This window comes from Neofelis nebulosa, chromosome 17, assembly GCF_028018385.1.
Source record: "Neofelis nebulosa isolate mNeoNeb1 chromosome 17, mNeoNeb1.pri, whole genome shotgun sequence".
Lineage (NCBI taxonomy): Eukaryota > Metazoa > Chordata > Mammalia > Carnivora > Felidae > Neofelis > Neofelis nebulosa.
Genome location: NC_080798.1, coordinates 21,167,023 through 21,181,953, shown reverse-complemented (window position 1 = coordinate 21,181,953; position 14,931 = coordinate 21,167,023). Strand labels below are relative to the sequence as shown.

The following is a 14,931-nucleotide window of genomic DNA, read 5'->3' as shown; positions in this document are numbered from 1 at the left end:
AAACGCAGGTAAGGATGACACAGATATAACTTCAACTTTATGCAGGCAGGAATCCTACATCAAAGCTATTTGCAAAGTGACACAACTAGTTATTAAAAAGTACATTTTTATTATATTCCTTAGAATTTGCATTCTTCAGAAACCACGTGTCTTTTTCATCGTGGCCGCAGAAATGTTGGGGTAATTGACCATCGGTGACATCTGCAAGGGAAAGACGCCTAAATATTTTTCAAGCCAGTTTAATAAGTACACAGTGCTTCTGCCAATAAAGGTAACCCGATGACTTAAATAAGTTAATATTAGCACATCTCCTACCGGCTGCTGTGAGCAATCTGACTGCTGTCGTGAAGCAAAAAAGGCCAAGACAATGTGAGTTTATCTGGTCCTACCTGCAATCGTACTCCTGATTCTCCTGAAACAAATGGGAAAGAAAAACTTACTGACTTTTGGCAAACTACAAAGGTTAACTCTATTCATCATGGAGGATCGGATGCTAAGTGCTTTCTGTCTGTCCATATATTTTAAAGATTTAGAAGGCACCTGGTGGTGTTCTCGGGATAAAGACAGGAGTGTTGCTCTTTGGCACACGCAGAGTTTTATCTCTTGCTCTCTCTCTTTATATTGCAGGGATTGTAGAGTTTTGGAAACAAGGTTATTTTTCAATGATATAAAAAGCCAAAGCTTTCCCTTCTTTGGATCCTTTCGGAGTCCTTTAGAGTAAGTGAGACGATTTGAAGACGCAGTTAACCCTTTGAGGAGAAGCAGGTCAATAGTTGCAAAAGTAGGAATATAATTCGCATCACCCATAGTGTAATAAAAGGTGCCTCTCCCGAGGCCAATAAAGTCTGTCCTGGAGAAGAGGTCCAGACACTGTGGGAAGCAAGGGAAAAGGCAAACTCAGAAGGAAATACAAGGTGGCCTGCTTCCTAAATTTTAATTCTTAAAGCAACCCCTGCCAAGTTCAGAGCCCAAATTACAATCTATTTGGCAGGGAAGTTCAGATCCCGACAACTGCGGAGGTAACCGGAGCCTTCCCAGCACGCTCTCACCGGGCTCCCCACCCCCTTCCCCACCCCCCTGCAACAAATCTTTCCACTTTCTATAACTTATTTGCATGAATTTACTTTTTTGCCTTAAGAGGTTGTTGTAATGTGTGTTAAAACACACAGTGCAATTTTATCTCCATAATATCACAAAAGAAATATTATGTTAGTATAAAGTACAAAAAAAAAAAAAAAAAAGGAGAAAAGAATGCTGTGAAATCTTCGGCTTGGCTTGCAGCAAAGCGCTGCTCAAAAGCGCCACCCAAAGGCGGGAGGGTGTACCGGCATCCAGGGAGGGATCGTTTTTGTTAATTTCAGCAATCCGAGTGTAAAAAATGACAGCGCCACGCAAGTTGACGGAGGCTTTTGATTGAAGTGACTGATTGCCTCAGCTGCACCTGCGGAAAATTGATGACAATGCTGTCTAAACCATTCATTAGGATTTGGAACTTCATGCCGATGAATGCTGGATTCATAAATTTGCTAGACATGTGTTGTAGATAATATGACAAAGCACTGTTTTCAAATGAACATTTCTTTGACCTAATTTTATCGAAATCATGCAAAGGAATGAAAGAATATTTGTGCCCAAACTCTTTGGAGACAGCTGCAACTAAGGCGCGCACTCTCTCTCTCTCTCCATATCTGTCTCTCTCTCTCTCTCTCTCTGTCTGTCTCTCTGCCTTTCCAATAAATTTAAGCGACATATATTTGGAATATATCTGCTGGTTTGGTTTAACATATTTGTTAAATGACAAAGCATTTATTTTTGCCTATTACGAGCAATGTTACTCTCGGCCAGATGAAGGAAAATTATTTTAAGGGTTTTTTTCAACCCCCAAATTTGCTAAATTGAACACAAGTGGAAAATAGCCTTTTTTTTTTTTTTTTAATGATAATAATGTCGTCTTCGTGGACATTTCAGGAGGAACCATTTCGGTACCAATTGGACATGCTCTGTGTAATAGCTAGACTGATCGCAGGCTTTGAAGAGAGAAGAAAATCCCTTTAAAATATTGACTCTTCCGGTCCAAAGAGATGCAATTGGGGGAAATGCCATCTATACACATTTTATCTAAGATTCCTGACTTGCTGTTGATTTTAACATATCAAAACACTATCAATATTGAATGAAGCTTTTTCTGCATGCCCCTCCAAAGAAACCAAGGTGGCTGAGAAGGAGAGAGTGTACCATTTTCACACCTGGTTTTGCTTTGCTCCATGCGGGAAGAAGAGGCCGTAACAGAACCCATCCCATCACAGATTTGACTTGTTAGGAAAGAGTTACATTTTTAGAAAAGAATACCTGATACCAAAGAACCTGCAATTTTCACTATAGAAATAGATCTTACTTCTACAAAAAGGACCCTCTGCCTAAGTACTTGGAGTACCCCCCCCCAACAAAACAAAATGAATATTTATTAATGTAAGAAGAACCTGGCACAGGTTGGTCTCATGCATCCCGATCTGCCAAAATGCTTCCAAATCTCTTGCCTGGCATTTAAAAGACATCTCTTTTTATAAACCCTTGTGAATTTAGGTTTTACTACTAGCAAGGTAATTTCTGATGAAGATCTCGGTTTTTTTTTTTCTTTTTACCTAAAGAATCTTTGCAAATACCTGAGGCGCTTGTGTTAACCCCACACCTGGATGGAGAGAAACTGCAGGTGTGAACGGCAAGGCTAATAGATCTGAGTTTTGCCAAGCATTTGCTTACTGCTCGAACATTACTTTGAACTGGAAAACATTACCCAGACAAATCCAAACAAGGCTCTTTAAAGATGTTAAGCCCAAACTGCTACCGATATGAAATTACCAAGCAGATACGTGAAAACCCCTAAATGCAAAACAATCCGGGTTGTCTTCTAATTGCTTCATTTTCTAATGGGGAAAATGTGTAAAACAAATAGCTAGGGATGGAAAGCTCTGAGCAGTAAAAGCGGAACATTCCTGTGTTTCAGTAAATCATAATTCTACAGCCAGATTTCAAAAGCCTGGAGCTCCAACCACCTCCAGACTATTTAGACCCAATGTTTGCTTCAAATTCAAGACCATATATTTATAACAGTCCCTCATGTGTCTTGGCTAGCCCTCACAATTAGAATCCCAGGCCCGCAAAATCTCGGAGGTCAAATATTCATCGAGCTCACCAGGTCACCTGCAAGGTGGGTGCACGGGTCCTTGCTGAACTGCCCAGTCCCGGGGACTGCATGGGCACCGTAGTATTCAGCCTCACCCTGGGATATGTTACAGTCTGGTCAGTCTGTGTGCGTGTGTGTGCATGTGGGGGGGGAAGTGTGGGGAGCAAAATACACATAAATTCTTTTTTTTTTTTTCATTCTCAGATTTAGTCCATTCTCATTTGATAAGGAGAACTTTGGCACTCCACATATCCATTTCTATCATTTTGCCCTTTTTCTTTTTTTTTATTATTTTTTTAATGTTTTTATTTATTTTTGAGAAAGAGAGAGACAGAATATGAGCAGGGGAGGGGCAGAGAGAGAGGGAGACACAGAATCTGAAGCAGGCTCCAGGCTCTGAGCTGTCAGCACAGAGCCCAACGTGCGGCTTGAACTCACCTCACAGAGTGTGAGATCATGACCTGAGCCCAAGTCAGACGCTTAACCGACTGAGCCACCCAGGCGCCCCCATTTTGCCCTTTTTCAAACTAGGTCTTTCCTGTGAGATATCCATGGCCAGTGTCTCCAAGAGAGATCTCCGCTTTTAACTAGACAATCACATTGAGCTCAACTTCCTCAGGGACGGGTTGAGCAATGGGGCCCCTTGAGACTTTTCTTCCCTAGCTATATTGACAAAGGGAGGCCTAAGGTATTGGAAGGTGCCCGGAACAGATTTTCTGCCCAGAGGCCAAGTCCAGAGGAGCTGGGAGGGAGCTGGCCTCCCTTGTGGGGCCAGAAGGAGCTTAGCTACTCATTTCACTCTCAGCTTTATGCTGTCCTCATCTTCAGTGAATAACTTGGGCCATCGATGTCTCTATTCCCATCCTCTGGCACTTTCTCTACCTAGGCATTCGCTGTGGGGATTCAGGGCCAGAATGTAAGAGCCGTGTCCTCTCTTGTCAAGTGGAGAGTCGGGCCCCATTCTCCCAACTTGGAGAAGAGTTGGGCAACATGGGCCCTCCCACAGGGCTTGCCTTTCAGCCTTACCGTTGGCCACAAAAGACATAGGGCGTTTGAAGGAGCCCAGCACAGAATGTTTGCATGTCGGCAGGGACAGAGGAGAAAACACACATAAATTCTTGACAGCAGAAGGCAAGAAAAACCCAGACGCCCAGACGGACACGACTCCAGGTTAACTAGGGGCTCTCGGGGGATGGGAGCGTGACATGGGCACAGTTAAGCAGCGACAATTTGGGAAGAGGGGTAGCAGGGGCGGGGATGACAGGGAGATGCGTCTAGGTGAGCCTCCCAGGACACGTAGAGACTGCCCTGTGCCTGGTCCTCCCTCCCTTGGTTCCCATTCTGGTAGAGCCCAGCCAGGCAGAGACAGGAGAGTGGTAGACTGCCAGCCTGGGGTCCTCACTACATCCCATCTGGCCTGCCTTGGCACCTGAGTCTGTGACCCTCCACCTTCTATTCTGACACCATTCCAGGAAGCCTTTAGTCTCAACACAAGAAGAGGCTTCCTCTCCCCCAAGACCTTTAGCCAAGAACTCCTTCACTCATCCTATGCATTCCGGTCCTCGGCTTTTTCCATTTCCCTCTTCTCAGAAAGCCTGTGCTGTCGACGCAGTTAGGGAATCTACCCTTCTTCTGTCCAAAGCTCCTCGGCCAGAGGGTTTTGTTCCCTTGCCCTGGGCGTCCCTTCAAAACCCACTCCAAATCCTTTTCCTTCGTAGCCTGAGCGGGACCCTGTGGAACGTGATACGAGACAGCCCCTGTCCTTACTGGCTCTTCATTTCCCCTTAGACACAATGTACGGAAAACAAAGCCTTTGAAGGCAGATTTCCGGTAAAACCAAAGCCAGCCTGGGCCAGGTGCTCCTCCTGGGGGCCTACCACCTCAGCAAACACCTGCTCGCTGTGGAGTTGCACAGGGGAGCCTTGAGGTCCAGGCCCCTTTGCCCAGGAGCCAGGTCCTACCGCCAACAACGGCTGCTGTGGGATTCAGGTGGGGGTGCTTCCTGGAGAAGGCAGAGAAAGAGTAGAGGCCACGTGTCCCCTTTGGGGATAGCCAGTCCTCACTGATATGAAGGCTTTGTAGCCCCCACTGACAGGTAGGTGACAGTCCCTCCAGCCCAAGTCCGTGTGAGGTCTCAGAGGCCCTCAAGAAAACTGTGTTCCAGGGTCAGACTTGGCAGTTATGTTGACCAGAGAGCAGAGGGGCCGTGGAGAGGTGAGGGGAATGAAGAGGTTCAAAAGGCAGGAGAACCTTAACAATCCGATTCAGTCCCTCCTTCTTTTAGGAGGGGCAGTGGCTGAGAAGTGGCAGTGTTAAGCCTAGGACCCCAGTCCCTGGACCTTTTTGGCACACCTCCCCCAGCTCAGGCCACTTGTGCACCTGCTTCACAAGCCTGCTCTTCCACGTCCTGCCCCCACTGCACAGAGAAGACAAAAGCAATTCACCATTAACCTATCCATCCAGGCATCTAGTCAGCACCAGTTACAGGAGTCTGTGCTGGAGATACAAACATGAAAATGACGCAGGCCCCGCCCTCCAGGAGCTCCCAGGCCAGCAGGGCAGAGTGACCATAAACAGGACCTTCAAGCTATATGCTAGCTGTTGGGGTGGCATTGCAAAGAGACATCACACTCCTGGGCTCCTCCCCTTACCCCAGACAAGAGTACCCGGAGACGCCCTGAGCATGCACGTGCATGCAGGTACCTTGTGCCACCACTGGAGGGAAAGAAAAAACTGAATCATTGCGAACAGCATGTGAGACCCCAGACCTCAGCAAGTGCCGATGTCAGAAGCAACAGCATCTTTTTTTAAAATTATTTTCATTTTATTTATTTCATGTGTATGTAAGAGAGGGGGGGAGAGAGAGAGAGGAGAGGGAGAGAGAATCCTAAGCAGGCTTCATGCGATCAGCACGGAGCCTGACACGGGGCTCAATCTTATGAACCGTGAGATCACGACCTGAGCCGAAACCAAGAGTCAGATGCTTAACCAACTGAGCCACCCAGGTGCCCCAAGGGCAGCAGCATCTTTAAGCGCAGAAGGAATGCCCTCATACCTAAGGCAGGTGCATGGATCTAACCTTATACCGCAGCTGTCTCAGACTGCAAGGGAGCCGTGCTGTAAGCCCCTTACACGTCAACCTCTGTAGCCTTCCAGAAGGCTCTGAGGATCGTGTCCTCAGAAGCATGGCTGTGTCTGCGCTGAAAGAGCATGGTCTCAGTGGACAATCTGAAAGATCCCACCTCTGAGCAACATGGCTGACACTCTTAGACCAGTTGTCACTTGTTACAAATCCCAGCTGGCTACACAGGGAGGGGAGGGGAGGTAGGGCCATCCAAGGCAGGGGCCAACTGTCCCCACACAGACACCGGTGTTTTATAAATACCTGCAGCGGCAGAAAAGCCAGACAGATAAACCAGGTGGGAAAGCCCGAGGCTGCGAGACCCAGGGAACAGGGGCTGTGGATGCCTGGGGTGGGGGTGGAGGGTCCAGGTCGTCTGAAGGGGTAGATGGTCAGCTCTGATGGATTGTTCTGCATGAACGCAAGGACCCAAGGTTCCCGACACTTCCAGACATTCAAATGAAGCACGAAATCCAGATAATTGTGTAAAATCTCCAATTATTAAATGTTAGCAACAAAGTCGTGTTGGTTTTCAATAATCTGAGAACCAAGCAGAACACATCTGTGGGTAGATTAGGACCCCCCACCCCCCACCCCCAGGTGCCCATTTGCTGATTCTGGCTTAGGATCTTCCTCCAAGGATCCTGGAAGCTCACATATGAACTCTTTTGTTCTTCCCCTTACCCAAGCCAGGTGTCTCTCCATTAAACAGACGAATGGGTTAAGCTGAAGGTCAGCACGGTCGCCAGCAGGGCGAGGCTGAACCATGTTTCTCTTGGGGGCCTGGGGCTGGTCTGTGGGACCAAAGGCTCTCCTCAGGGCATGTGACAATGGGGGGGAGGGGAGGGTTTCTGGGAAGGGCCTGCAGGCATTCCTGCAGAATTGCCAGAAGAGGAAGCATCCCCCTCTAGCCCAGCAAGATATTCCACAACCTCTCAGGAGAGAAGGGTTTGCCGGGATTCGCTTAAACGTGACCCATTTCTGCTTGCTGTCTCTCCCTGGAAGGAGGCAGAATTACCCCTTGGTTGTAAGGGAATCACTTTTTCACAGCAGCACGATAGCATGTGACCTGGGTGGTTTGAATTTTCGCTTTTGTCAACATTTGCTTCCATCAGATTGTTCTTTATATAGATATATTTTTAATATATTGTATATAACATTTATACATATATAATTTATTGTATATTATAAATATACATAAATATAAATACATTGAGGTATATATTTATATACGTATTTATTTTATGCATTATCTATATTTTTTTCTCTTTTATCTTTCCTTGCATCTACAGATTGAGCCCAATACAATAGTTGAAATATCACATTTCTCCAAATGGCTTTTTCTCTATTGAAAGGTGATAGCGGGAGGCTCAGTGGGAATCAATTTGCTCTCAAGTTCCCCGATCCTGTGCCCTCTGGTTTCAACGAGGAAAGCCTGGGGCCCCAGGCATCATGATTCAGGGGCTGCGGCTCCCACCCCTTCACAAAAGGGATGTTGAACAAATTCTCTTTATATTCTCTTGTGTGAAACTGTCTGTGTGAACATCCGTGAGTGTTTGCATCCCGTGTATTTAAAAATTCTATTTAAGAATGCAAAGGTCCATACAGTGTCATTAAAACAAATGAGTATATAACCCTTTGGTCATCTAGGTGAAAGCATTTTGTTGGGTTTTTTTTCAAATTGCTATTGCTGTATATAAATGTAACATATAGCAATAACCGTAGAAAGATACTGTGCCCTTGTGTATGGATAATTAAAATAGGAACATCTCTGGCCTAAATTAAAATGTGTAAAAACCAAATCCTTATAGCGTCCATGAAATTACAGAGGCTACAAGTGATCGCCAGCCCAGGAACGAAGTATTTCTCTCATTACTTCAAGAACCTGTTCCATGATCACAGTTTTACATTTTCACAAATCTACATGGTTCTTTTTATGTCACTAAATATCTCAGCTCACTTTTACTGCCCTCCTTCTATAGATGCTACTTGGTTACAGCAAGCAAACTGTCTCCAACCGTTTAAGAGAAACCAACACGTTTAGTGCTTTTGATGACGTGATTAATACAACTATGGATGAAAAATCTGAACAGGATACATGGGGATAAATTACATTTTTGTGAACATAAAGGGGAAAAGATCATATTTTCCAGTTTTATATAATCAAAACCCCCGGGGCCATCATCTGGGAATTAAGAAAACCTCGAATAACTGAGAACCCGCACGTATTTTTTTCGCCATGACCCGTGACCCGCGCAGTGTGCATGACTCCCCTCGACAGAGAGCCCCTGATATGCCCTTTTCTCCTCTGTACTTTGAGCGTAAGAGGTGTTATTACCCATAACTTTTTATTTAAAGGGATTGTGCAGCTGGGAAAATGAATGAATTTAATTATCAATGCAGTGTGAAAAAAATCATTAGAGCAAGGGCCTGGAACACCACATATTAAAAATAAACAAAGGCTATTAAAATACAGTTCCAAAAAAGAATGTCAGTTTTTCTTCAATTCTTAAAAGGTAAATACCAAAAAGAAAACCATATGTAAACATCCATAGTTACAGAAGAAATTACTCTTTAAGAAAATGTTCAATGGCTGACTGGATCATTTAACTTTAAATCCATACTTTATGTGGCAGTATAGGAAAGGTCATTTGATTGCTGTGCATAAAAAAATGAGAATTCTAATATGTTCTCAAAGTTTCACCTTCATAAGACAAAATTTTCATTATAAAATTGTATTTAATGGTGAGCACACAGAACTTCTTCCTCGGCTATAGAGGATAACACCTCCATAACCAGAGCAAGCTCGCCTTTGGCTTTTGAAAGACAGTAGGACTATATCTTTTAACTAAATTATAAAAAAAAAAACCCTTTATATTAATATTCCCTCCATGACTGGAGAGTGAAGTATGATTTAGCTCAAGGACTGGAGGTAAATACTAAGCAAAGGTGCCTTAGAAAGGCCTTTCTGGCTGGCAAAGGCCGCAGAGAAGCATGGTTTCTAGACAAGCAGGCATGGTGACAGGTGCAGGGTCTCCTGGTTGGGACCAGACCCAGCTGCAGCTGCACCGACTGCCATGGGGTGTTTGCAGCAGGGCCACTTACAAATTCAGGTCGGGAGGAGCCCAGGGGCTCAGCTGTTTTACATCAGAAGAAGCCACAAGACCACCCAGAGCGTGGCCCACAGTGGTCTGTCTCCAGCCAGAGAGATACGGTTAAACAGAGAGCAGGAGGAAAACTCCAGAGTCAGCTGAACGAACAGCAGACGATTCTGCCTGGGACGGGGAGAGCAGGTGCCTCCCCGCCCTCAACTCAAGGAAGCTCAACGTATTCATGTGGCTTGACCCTGGGACCCCGAAGTCGGTCGGAGCCGTTGAGGAGCTGATAGCAACGGAAATGAAGAGTCCAGTCCACCTTCAGAGAGAGAAGGCCCAGGGGTGGCCGCGTGTCCTCGGCTATGGCCAAGCGCCCTGGTGGATGGACCACAGCTTCCATTTTGTGGCTGGGAGGCAGACCTGAAGATCAAAACCCACCACAGACGATGGCCACTGACCAATTCCACATAGTTCTGGTCCCCTTGGCCAAAAGCTTTGGTGTGCACGTGGTTCCTACTTCACTCATGTTCTCATCCCCTCTCCCCTGGGACCCCCCAGAGCCCCTCTGGAAGGTTCTAGGAAAGAGTCCAGCAGGGCCTAGCTGGGTCTCCACCAGGATCAGTCTCCAATGAGCCCCCCAGAACCGAGCCCAGCTTCCCGCCAATCCCCTCTCCGAGCCTCCGTGGTGCCTTCTGTAAAACCAGGACGTCGGACAGAGGCACACGAAGGTGCCTGGGTCCGAGTGCCTATAAATATTTGACATCTTAGTCCCTTGCTAGACAAGAGCCTTTTGAAAATCCAGTGAAAACTAGAGACTTACTCCCCACCCCCGCCCAGAAAAAAGCACAACATCCCTTGCAATTCCAAGAGGTCTATGGACCACCCCAGGTTCACGCCTGGACTCCAGCCTACAAGCCCCTGAATCGGTTGTAAGACACCACCCTCACCACCACCGTGAGTTTTCATATCAAGGAGACTGAGGCCCAGAAAAGAGGGCAGAGTGTCCCAAAATCCCCCCAAAAATCAGCGTCCAAACTGGGGTGAGAACCGGTTTCCTACCTCCCAGGCACAGTCTGTCTTCTGGGCTCTTCTGCCCTCCGCACTCTCTTCTCTCACAGACGGGTTTCCGGTAAGGGCAGGGATGTGGGGAAGAAGTGACTAAGGTAGGACATAGCCCAGGACAAAGCACCACGGGTCCCCAAACGCCACGAGGTAAGCCCTGGGTGGCCACTGCTGAGGAGGGGGGCTGGAAGGGGCCACCTGTCCCCTCCCGTGCAGAGTAGGTGGCCCTAAGCTGTTGTCTCAAAAAGCACATTTGCTATCTTTAAAAAAAAAAAAAATGTGGAGGAGGAGGAGGAGGAGGACGATGAAAGGGTGCTCAGTCTAGATAAATTCAGAATGATTTGAATACATTACTGTGGTTAAGTTTAGTACATAAAGTACTAGGACGGCTCTCTGCGCATTTCAATGAAGCCCAAAATAATGAGGCTCTGGTGGGGTGTTGCTGCTTCATCAGAGCGATTCTGCCCTAATAAGTGGGAAGGAGGTGTCCACGGCCCCTTGCCTGTGAATCGTCCTCACGGGATTCGGCCCGGCCTCTGAGGGGACAGGAACCCTGAACGGGCAGCGGGGAAGAGAGGTCAGACACCATGCAGGTCGCTTCCTGGCCGAACCAACGGCCCAGTGAGCCCTTCAGGATGTGGCCAAAGGCTTACTCGTCCAGGAGTCCCGAGGTGACGGGCTGGGACTATGGGGTCCCAGTAGTGGGAGGGCGGCCTCTGGCTCTTTCTCACCGCTCTTCCTTCCACCCCTGCCCCAGACCCAAACGTGCTGCACCCCAGCCCATGGCCGCCCAGTGAGGACAGAGCAGTGGCACCAGTTAAGGGGCTGAGAAGCCATCAGCGATTCCTTCCAGGCCCCGTAGATGGAGGTGCTTAGGAAAGAGGGAAGGATGGAGAAGAGAAGGGAGTGTGGGTAGGAGAAAGAGAAGACTGGAGCAGGAGAGAGAAGAGACACAGAGAGACAGTCTCCCAGCCGTAGCCCTTGAATGGAGAGATCCGAGGCGTGATTTCCTCCAGCATTTCCAGGACCCAGATGGTCAAAGCTGCCAGAGCTCAAGGAGAAAAGCCTAGCTGGACAGCCACCTAAGGAGCCACATGTTCCAGAAATCATCCCGGCAGCCAACGTCTGGGACTCTTCCTAGAGTCCTGTTTCGGACTCCGCACTCAGGAGCTGGAGGGGAAGGAGCCGGTGGAGGCACCCGGCCTGACCCCCCAGCCAGGGACAGAGCAAGGTTTCCCATCCAATCTGTCCCCAGCACAGGGAGCTCCTGAGCCTCCGCCAGGTGAGCCCAGCAGATGCCATGGGCTTGCAAATAAGGGTGAAAGTTACTAGCGTCCATATAAAAGGAAACCCGCAGACTGTGGGCCAACCACTCACTGAGAAAATAGAGTTAAATCAGTGGAATCAGACTCCTTTTCTGTTCTCTGGATATAACTTGCTCCTGGACTTCTGTGAATAGTTAACTGAAAAGCTGTTGGGGTGGGCATCTGTTGTTTTTGCCTGCCCAGCCGCTTTCCTCCTTTGGCTGGAAATAGCATCCCAATTTTCCCCGAGGACTCTCTCCTCCCCCCTGCTCAATCCGTGTGGTCTTGGGTAGAGCCGAAGCCGCCGGGAGCTTCAGGAATAGGCGGGTGACCCAGACCACGACAACAAGGACATCACATTCCACCAGCCACTGTGGCTGGCTCAGGGGTAGGTGTAGGACCCACTCAGGCCAGCCTGACTCAATAATAGGTCTTTGTGTAAAAAGAGAATCTTTCCACTGGAGCTCCTGAGACGGTAGATAAATGTCTGGGGCTGCTGGCAGCCATCTTGCCACCAAAAAGAGAGAGTCCAAGCTTCCTGGAAATGGAGTCAAGGGAGAGGAAATCAAACGTAAACCCTACTGAGAGTGTTCTTGCCCCTGGATCCAGCCCTACCTGAAGCTCGGCCCCCTGGGATTTTCAGTTACATGAACCACGGTAACCTGTGGTGTGACAGGCCTGTCTGCCTTGGGCTTTCCTGGAAGAGTGAGGCTTGACTAAGGCAAATTGTTCACTGACAGACTGATGGGTGCATAAAGCTTACTGGGAAGTCCCAGGAATGATAGGAGGCAAAAAAAAAAAAAAAAAGGCACCTACTGGCCCGGTTACATTTTGGGAGGCATTGTGACTGAAGGATAGATTCTCTGGGAATCTATCAAGCTGTGAAGTATTCACAGTTTTAAAATTACTCATCAAGAGCTGGAGGTTTTTTTTTTTTTTTCCCCCTCTGCTACCTTAGTTACTGATTATTTCCAGATCCATCAGACACACAAACTCTTGTTTTTAAAATGCAATCAGCACACCCACGCACCCATCTATAGATAGTAAAGAAGAGGTAGCTGAAGCCCCTGGAATGTAATACTATCACGCAGGAGGAAATGGATAGCATTACAAATGTACACTCAGCAGGAAAATACTATTTAGCTGGTAATTCAAGCTGGGGACGAATAATCAGTTCATTTTGAATAATGAACCAAGCAAGCACTGCCATTTAGAAAACTTGGGGTCCATTCTGGTCTTTGAAAGCCCGGTGTGGCTGTGTTCACCGTCCCTCCCAGAGGGCCCAGGCCACAGTCTCCAGTCAGCCGAGTGGCCAGTTGAAGACCGCCCAGGCAGAAGTCTCGGGCTCCATTGTCTGTCTGGCTCCAGTGTTTTGGGAGCCCATACTGAGACCTCCCGTTTTTCTGACCACTGGCTCTGCAGACAGACAGTCAGTATACAATTCTGTGGTCTCCGGACATAATTAAACGCCCCATTTGTTGGTTTCTTCTGCTCTGTGCATTGGGCCCCACCCCTGGACTGCTCTTGCCCCAGAGCCACAAGATCCTGGGAAGGAGGAATTCTTCCAGTGTCTCCTGATGTGGCTCCAGAAAATGCTTGGATGAAATTATGGACAGTGTGCTCTCGGGACTTGGGACCAACTACGTGAAGCATATCCCAGAGGAGCATCAATACAGGAAAACATCTTAGGGGAATTCGCATAGAACCCCGTCATAGCTGACTTTCACCTGTTTGGAAGAAAGTTGCTCCCTTTGTAGCAAGGAAAGTGATCTGATCCACGCGGCCTACACTTAACCTCTGTTTGGGACATGGAGATGAGCGTCCTCTCCTTCCTTACAAGCTGAGTCACCAGCCTCTTCGGGCCCGGGCCCTGCACCCCCTCTTACGGTTGTCCTGTGTCTTGCCTGAGCCAGAAGCCGCAGACTTCATCTGGGACCTACACCTGCCAGACAGGGGGTCTGAAAAATCCACACATTCTGTGCTGAAGCCATGCCCGCCCCAAGCCAGATTCTTAGCCTCCACAGAAAGCTCTGGAACTCCATTCTCCCCGAAACACTGACCTAATCCTTGCATTGAGACTGCTATTTACATTAAAATTGGTCACATAATGAAAAAAAAAAAAAGTAGTTCATTAATATGCTAAGAAGTGCTAATTTGAACATTGCCAAAAAGCAATTGCAAATTCCATTTTGCAACTTGCAAATGTGATGCAGTGCAAATTAAGGCTGATGGGCCCATCTTCAGACACTCAAACTTCTGGGCTTTCCGGGCCTCAGCTGTATTCATGGGCTCCAAGACCCAAGGGGTGACCTCTCCTTCCTCTGGGAGGGAAGAGCATGCCTCCAGCAGCGGGAACGTGCCCCTGTAAGCCATTTCTGCACTGACATCAGGTAGGCCTGAGCATTGACAGCACAAGGGGTTTTTCTGAAATGACCCGCAGCTGAGGAACAGGAATAACGGAATTCCCTCAGTAGAAGGAAGCCGTATCAGATCCACAACCTGTAGCCAACACAACCCACTCCGGCCTCCAGCCTCAAGCCCGTCTTCCAACAGGTGGCCTGCGATGCCCTGCTGTCCCAGGTTGGCTTGAGAAGCAGCCTGCACTGCCCTGGGAGGAGAGACCGCGGGCGTCAGGGCCTGGTTGGCAAGGGCTGAGCGTCACTCAACCAAGGGGTTCACTAAGGGCAGCTCCGTTGGGGGATAATAAAGCCCAGCGGGGCTGTGACACGCTGGGCATCCCTTCTACCCTCCTACCTTCCTCCCCGGTCTACCCAGACAGTGGGGTCAGCACTCATGTGCACTTAGGTCCCCAAGTCGGCAGCATGCAGAGGGAATCTGGGATGGGGTCGAAACTATCCTCGAAGGTCCCTAAGTCGGGAAAGCATTGGAGACCACCCCACCTTCTCCAGGTAAGTGCCGCACGGCCAGCCTTTCCGCCATATTTGGTGGACGCTCTTTCTTCACTTGAATGCCAGATGAAGTGGTTGGCTAGCTTTGGAGGCCATGCTGTATTTTTTTTTTCATGTTTATTTATTTTTGAGACAGAGAGAAACAGAGCATGGGGGTGGGGAGGGGCAGAGAGAGAGGGAGACACTGAATCAGAAGCGGGCTCCGGGTTCTGAGCTGTCGGCTCAGAGCCCGACCCCGGGGCTCAAACTGGCCAAC

The 14,931-nt window shown here is 48.1% G+C and overlaps 1 long non-coding RNA gene across 2 annotated transcripts in view; it reads right to left on the bottom strand.

Annotated features, from left to right (window-relative positions):
• Positions 1-11,187, bottom strand: part of LOC131499351 (uncharacterized) — an 85,439-nt gene extending 74,252 nt beyond the window's left edge. For both annotated transcript variants that reach the window (XR_009255818.1, XR_009255817.1), the window contains exon 1: positions 10,460-11,187. This is a non-coding gene — a long non-coding RNA (uncharacterized LOC131499351). The remainder of the gene's footprint in view (positions 1-10,459) is intronic.
• Between the last annotated feature and the right edge of the window lie 3,744 nt (positions 11,188-14,931).